Source organism: Aegilops tauschii, chromosome 4, assembly GCF_002575655.3.
Source record: "Aegilops tauschii subsp. strangulata cultivar AL8/78 chromosome 4, Aet v6.0, whole genome shotgun sequence".
Taxonomy (NCBI): domain Eukaryota; kingdom Viridiplantae; phylum Streptophyta; class Magnoliopsida; order Poales; family Poaceae; genus Aegilops; species Aegilops tauschii.
In genome coordinates, this window is record NC_053038.3 from 320,482,743 (window position 1) to 320,490,398 (window position 7,656).

Genomic DNA, 7,656 nt, shown 5'->3' on the forward strand with positions numbered 1-7,656 from the left:
ATGCATTGGTGGTTGAACCTATATTTGTAATAAGGGCCATTTGCATTTCCGTCCCTAACTCAAACCACCTAATCAGATATACCCCTAATTCCAAAGCCTGCTCAAAAATGCCCCTCCGCCGTGATGTGCCCTTATAGAAATGCCCCTCCGAGCCGTTTCCGTCTAGTCAAGGCTGTTTGACCACTAACGTGTCATTTCTTTGACATTTTTGCCCCTCCTGTCGTACATCTGGGCCCAACTAACTGGTTCACTCTCTCTCCCCTCTTTCTTCTTCCTCGCGACGACAGGGGCATTTTTGAGCACGTAATGGATCGGGCGTTTCCGTGGTCAGAGAGAGAGAGGGGCAGGTCAGGCACGGCGTGGTGAGCGATGTGTACGTCGGGCACGGCGGGGGTGTCTTCTACGAGCTCGTCGGTGGCCGCCAATGTAAGTTTCAGTGTCGATTTGGGGGAGATATGGGCATATTACGGAATTAGGGTTCATCAATTTGGGGTTTTTTGCTGCTGTTAGGTTGATGGTGTCGGGATAGTTCAGTTTCAATCGGAGTTATACATCCCCGATCTGACATTCTGTGGCCTTGAGGTTCGGTCGATGCAGCGGTGCCCTGGCCACGGGCTTATTCCTTCTCGTTGTGTCGCCTGGGGAGGAGCAAGCTCCGGCAGAAGGTTTCTCGGCTGCCCTCTTGATGTAAGTGTTTGGCTTTTAAGCTTGATTCGATTCTGCTCTTTCTCCTCGTTCTAATTCGATCATTGATTTTGCAGCTTCCTGATGAATGTGAGTGGGTTGTATGGATTGACCCGCCACCGACCGAACGTGTTGCTCGTGCATTTGAGGAGCTTCATGCAGGATTGGAGAAGAGCTGGCTAAAATCTCATGATTTAGAGAGGAGGGTGATGTATCTAACCGAGAAGAATAAGAAACTGAAGCTGAAGATGAAAAAGAGGAACGAGCTTATGCAAGCATGGGGATTTATCATAGTTCTTGGTATTAGCATTGTGGCCACATTTGTTTCTGGGTGGTCTAATAATCCATACTAAATGGATTTCTCTTTGTAGTGTATGTTGTGATGGAGCTTGGTTTGGGTATGTATTATCACAGAACAATGTTGTGATTTGGAAATGTTCTGATGTTGCTATTTGGAAATGATTCAAGAATCTTGCTTTGATCGATGACTGAAATAGCATAGATTGAAATATTTGAACAAATGGTCTGTTGTGACAAAATAGGAGCTCACAAAAATATTTGAAAGTAGCATCTCACAAGATAGCAGCTCACATAATATTTGAAACTAGCAGCTCACAAGTTCACCATTAGATAAGTTCATAATTTCAGCATCACACACTTAAGATAGCAGCTAACAAGTTCACAAATAGTTGTTAAAGAACAAAAACAACAGTAAATGATTCCAGTCATAGGTCTTTCATCTTCTTGCTCCTAGTGTTGCAAGCAGGGTTAGCTAAGAGCCTTGAACTCCTCCTTGTGGTGACAGTTTAGCTCACTTCTTTGCTTAGCTGGTTGCTTCCAGTTACAGATCCTACTGTAGGATCTGGTGCAAACTTGAGCCTCTTCTTGGCTGGTGACATCCCTCTATCAGCTGCCTTTTTGTAGTTCTTCCTTGGGCTACAATTGAAATGAGAACATTAGATGCAGCAAAAAAGGAAATGAGAACATCAAATGAAGCAAAAATTGAAATGAGAACATCTATAGCAGTTGCATCTTACAGCATATGACACTGTTGGTGCATCTGTAGCAATTGCAGGTTCAACCTCTATAGCATTTTCAGCATCAGGTTCAACCTCTGTAGCATTTTCAGCATTTGTTTCAACCTCAGTAGCATTTTCAGCATCTGTTTCAGCATCTAAATGATCATCTGTTGCATTTTCAGCCCCCCAGTGCTCTTCTTCCCCAAAAGTTGGGTCAATGGATTCCTTGCAGTGAGTGCCACGATGGCCAAGCCTTCCACACCTGCCACATTTCTTTCTCCTTCCTCCAAGTCCTTTTCCCTCAGATTTTGCCCTAATTCTTGTCTTCCTAGGTCTACCAGGGGCCCTGTTTTGCAATGGAGCAGACAATTTAAACCCAGGGTCCACCACATCCCACTGTTGTTTGCCCTCCATTGCAGACAAATTTTCAGCATAAGTAGCATTAAATCTAGCAACAGAAAAGTACTCATGTACATACTGATCAATCTCACTTACTGGGCCTCTCATTGAAGTAATAAAATACAAAGCATGTATGCAAGGCTGTCCAGTTAACTGCCACTTTCTACAACTGCAAGTCCCAGTGGCCAAATTTACTGGATATCTCCACTCTCTCTTTTCCTTGTCAACTATTGTGATCTCTGCCTCATATGTGCTTCTCTTCACTATCTCCATATCAAGGTCCTTAGATTTTGCATGAAGCATTTTCATGACTTTGGGGATTATGATGTGGCCAATGAATGTAGCAGCTGCAATCTGCTGTCTGAGATCAAACTTCTCCATTATAAATTGTCTTATTTTGTCTAGCAAGTCCACAATGTGTACACCCTTCCATTTTTTAATCTTGGAATTAAAGGACTCAGCTAGATTGTTATTAACATAATCTACTTTACATACTTCATTGAACAGTGACCTTGCCCATAGCTTGCTATGATGCTCCTCTAAGTACTCCTTCACACCAGCCTTACTATGCTGCCTAAGATGGTAGTTGTGTTTCTTTATGTTGTATGTCAATGAGCAGGGCCATAAATTTTCATCAAAGAATTTTCCTCTAAACTTTTTTGTGAAATTTGCAGCCAAATGCATCATGCATTCTCTGTGCTCCACACCTGGGAACACATCTTCCACTGCAATCTCCAGGCCTTTGCATGCATCAGTGTGGATAACAAGACCTGGTGGGTGTCCTATAAGCTCTCTTAAGTTCTGAAAAAACCAAGTCCAACTCTATATTTTCACCCTCTAGAACTCCATATGCAACTGGGAAGATCCAATTGCAAGCATCCACAGCACATGCACTAACTAGTTGCCCTCTAAATCTGCCATTTAATGCAGTGGCATCTACTACAAGATAAGGCCTACATCCATTCAAAAAACCTTGCCAACATGCTTTGAAAGAAACATATACTCTTCTAAAGCACTCTTTCTGTCTACTCTTCCCATTTAGTTTGTACTGCACAGTGTGTTTATCCATGGTAACTACACTACCAGGAGATGCTTTCTCCACTTCTGCCTTGAAGGTATACAATAACTGGAAAGAGTCAACCCACTTACCATAGATATTGTCAAGTGCCATTTGCTTCCCATAGAATACTCTCATATATGGAACTGCCAGGCCATACTTCTTCTTCAAATTTTTCTGCAATTCTGTTGGTCCCACGTCTGAATCCTCTAAAACCCAGGTCTTCACAGCATCAGCAACCCATCTACTCTTACCTGACTTCAATCTTTTTCTCCTGTTCACACTGGGACATGTATGAGCAGTTTTGTTCACTTTAACCTGCATTCATGAAAGTTCAGACACATGTTAGAACCTATGTGCTACAACAAACAAACAAAATACAGTATCAATGCTGCTAACTACAAATGCAATGTTAGTTGCTATATTTGATACCTGAAACAGTGTGCTATGTCTCATTAAGGAGGCATGCATCCTCCATTGACACCTCTTATAAGCACAATGCACTGTCAACCTAGTACTGTCACTCTTGTCTATCACAAATTCACTCTGAGTCTTTATTGAGAAGGTTGCAAGAGCATTTCTACACTCTAAAGCACTGGAAACTATTGTTCCCTGTGCCAAAGAAGGATCATCTCTATTGTATTGCACATCTGGTCTTCCTCATCAGATGTTTCAGAGTATCCCATGTCCCTGTCCTCCTCCTTCTCATCTTCACCTGCCTCATCAAACATGCCTTCAGGGGGTGGAACATAATCTTCCCCCTCATCATCTTTCTCCTTGCCCTTCTTCCTTGTTACAAACTGTGGAAACAACTTTTCATCCTCATCATCACTTGGCCAATCATCTGGTAGTCCCTCTTCAGTATAGGGGTCAACTGAATCTCTACTATGAGAGGGACCTGCATTCTTAGGAACTTCTACAGTAGGTGTTCATGGTGCCTGCATGGAACTGATGCTGCCTCTACTATGAGTTGTTGTTTTCCTGCCCCTTGATTGGCTGGTCCTACCTTTATCTCTAGACCTAGACTGAGATCTTGTTCCTCTGCTCTCTGGCTCTCCTCTCTTCCTTTGTATGACACTGATTTCTAGTTTAGCAGGGAAAGAATCATGTATTGCAAACATGATACCAAGCTCATCATCACACTGGACAGGGACCCAAGCTGTTTTTTCAATGTCCCAGTACCTGAATTCCACTGCATCATATAGACCCCATGGATATTGAGCACATATGGCAGATCTAAACTGATTAAAAGTCCATTTATTGTCAGCAACAAAAGGAAAAGCGAATCCTATATTGGTTGCTTTTGTTCCAGCTCTAGCTAGAAGTGTGGTTTCCATTCTACATTCCATCCCAACTGCTCTATCGGGATTGATCCTACGATGACCATGGAAAACAGAGACAGATCCCAACGCCATGAGCACTATGAACTAGGTCAACAAATCCCAAATCAAACTACAAATGGCATGAGACTCCGCCAGATTAGAAGAGAAACTTACCCCGCCGAAGCATGCTTCTGTGGCTGCGGTGTGCTCCCTCGTTCGCCGCCGCCCGCTGCCGCCGCAACTACTATCCCCATCCATCCGCCGCCGCCGCCGTAGTAGAGTGCGGCGCAGAGTCAAATCTGAAGCTCCACCGTGGCTGCCATCAGGAGATCGAGCCTTGCGAGTTGGATCGAGCGAGCTAGGGTTAGGGTTACAGCGGGAGGCGATTTGGGGGAGAAAGAGAGAGCGTGCGGCTCGGGTGAGAGAATGAGAGGGAGAGAGAGTGAACTGGTGACCTGGGCCCAGGTGTAAGGACGGAGGGGCAAAAATGTCAAAGAAACGGCCGCTTACCAGTCAAACAACCTTGACTAGACGGAAACGGCATGGAAGGGCAATTCTATAAGGGAACATGATAGCGGAGGGGTATTTTTGAGTATGCTTGCGAATTAGGGGCAAATGTGAGTAGTGGGTTTGAGTTAGGGATACAGATGTAAAAGACCCTTGTAATAAACATGGTTGGATATGAAATAAGTGATTGCCTACTTTCAAATTCAAAACATGTGATTTTTAAATTAGGGACTACACTACACATGGTTTGCGAAAGCGAAACGTCTGCGATAGACGTGGAGATCATAAACGTTTCTAGGATCCACTACGTGTGCGATCAATCTCCACTGCACACATGACATCCTCTTGAAAACTGTTTGCATTAGGCCACCTTGCGCAAACGTTTACCACATAAAAACTGTGTGTGATGGACAACCTTTGCCACATAGTTTCTTCTACGCACCATGTGTGATGCATTCAATAACACAAACGATAAGATTTTTAATATCGTGTGCAATGGCAACGCTATCACAAATGATTTAACGGGGAAAACTGTGTGTGATGTACCTGTGAACGGAAGCATGTTCCTTGGAGCAACTGTGTGGGGTGTACATATGAACAGAAACGTTTAGCGGGGACTGACTGTGTGGGATGTACTTGCGACCAGAAATAGTTTTGCCTGTATAATTGTATTTTTTCAGCTCTACTGTGCGTATTTCCGTATTTGAGCGCTCGCCGCTCACACACGACCTCATTTTGTCAAGCATGTGTGCCATGAGGGAATATCCCCGACAGTTTCTGGGTCGTGTAGGAAGGACCCCCCTATCGCCGTCACTCACTTGGCGACGGTTCCGAACACCGTCGCGAAAAGGGATTAAAACCGTTTGTATAGCATCGACACGTACCAGTGTAGGCCACAATAACCATGGGCTACATATTTACTGTAGTTACCATGGGCCTCCTATGGGTCGTAGAAAAATGGGCGTTCTACGGGCCATAAAAACAATGGGCCTTCTACGGGCCGTAGAAACAATGGGCCTTCTACGGGCCGTAGAAACAATGGGCCTTCTACGGGCCGTAGAAACAATGGGCCTTCTACGGGCCGTAGAAACAATGGGCCTTCTACGGGCCGTATGATCGATTGACCAAACATGGGCCAATAACAGACCGCATTATGGGCCGTAAACGGGCTAGAGTTGGAATCGTCCGTTCATGGGCCGACCATAACGGGCCGTCATTAATCGGCCGTATTTGATGACATTATGAAAACGGCCCAACGGATTAACGGGCCACAAACGGGCCGACTATAACCACGGGTTGAATTTGGCCCACAAGCAGAAAAGGCCAGTAACGGCCCGTAAGTAACCGAATGCTGGAAATGAGCCCAAGAATAAATGGGCCCCAAGAAGGCCGAAAGATAACATGGGCTGGAAACGGCCCAATGGAATAATGGGCCGTTAATGGGTATAAAGCGATACACTGTTCATTACGGGCCAGTTTCACCACGGTCCCTTAATGGGCCAAGAGTTACAAAGGCCTCATATGGGCCGAAAGACGTCATGGTCCATACATGGGCCGGAAGGTACAACGGGCTGGAATCATATTGGACGGCCCAGATGACGCTACTGGGCCTAATTCGGATAGGCCGTAATGGGCCCTAGGTTAGCGGGCTGTAAATGGGCTATATGCGAACAGGCCGTTAACTGGCTTTCCGTGGGCCGGCCCGCTACCTTTTAACCAAGTCAAACGAGCCGACCTTTTCACAGGAATGGGCCTCTGTTGGGTCGTGCCACGTGTCGACGTATCATAGGCGCCTTCGGTCCAACAAGTGGATGACATCTGTCCCAACAGCGAGTCGACACGTGTTTCCTCCAGCCAATGATGATTTTACACATGGAAAATCCCCATTGGTTCGGGCTGTTAACGGGTTATCGGATCCAAACCGGAACCCGATAGCTTAACAGCGACCCATTATGGTGGATGCCATGTGTCAGTTACCCTTGAAGAAAGGACTTCCATGACGCGTCATTTATTGTCATGGAAGTGGACACTTCCGTGATGATAATTTTGGTATTGTCATGGGACACTTCTACGACAGCACAGGTATGACTATCTTGATTCTGTCATAAAATCGTCATGGATGTACATGCATGACAAAAAAAGTGACCTACTGTGACAAACACGTATCATCACGGAACTGTATTTTTTGTAGTGATTAATAATGCAAGGATTATGGTTGGGGACTCCCGAGGGGTCCACAAGCCAAGGGGTGCCCCCCCTAAGGCACGGCCCGAGGGCTTCTGGGATCCTCGGGACTCTTCTGGCCCTCTCTCCAAGTTACGTGGGTGTCTTCTGGTCTAAGAAAAATCATCGCGAACGTTAGGACTCCGTCTGGTATTCCTTTTCTCTAAAACTCGAAAACAAGGAAAAAACATAAACTGGCACTGAGCTCTAGGTTATTAGGTTAGTCCCAAAAATAATATAAAATAGCATAATAATGCATATAAAACATCCAAAATAGATAATATAATAGCATGGAACAATAAACAATTATAGATATGTTGGAGACGTATCAAGCATCCCCAAGCCTAATTCCTACTCGTCCTCGAGTAGGTAAATGATAAAAACAGAATTTTTGATGTGGAATGCTACCTAACATATTTATCCATGTAATCTTGTTTATTGTGGC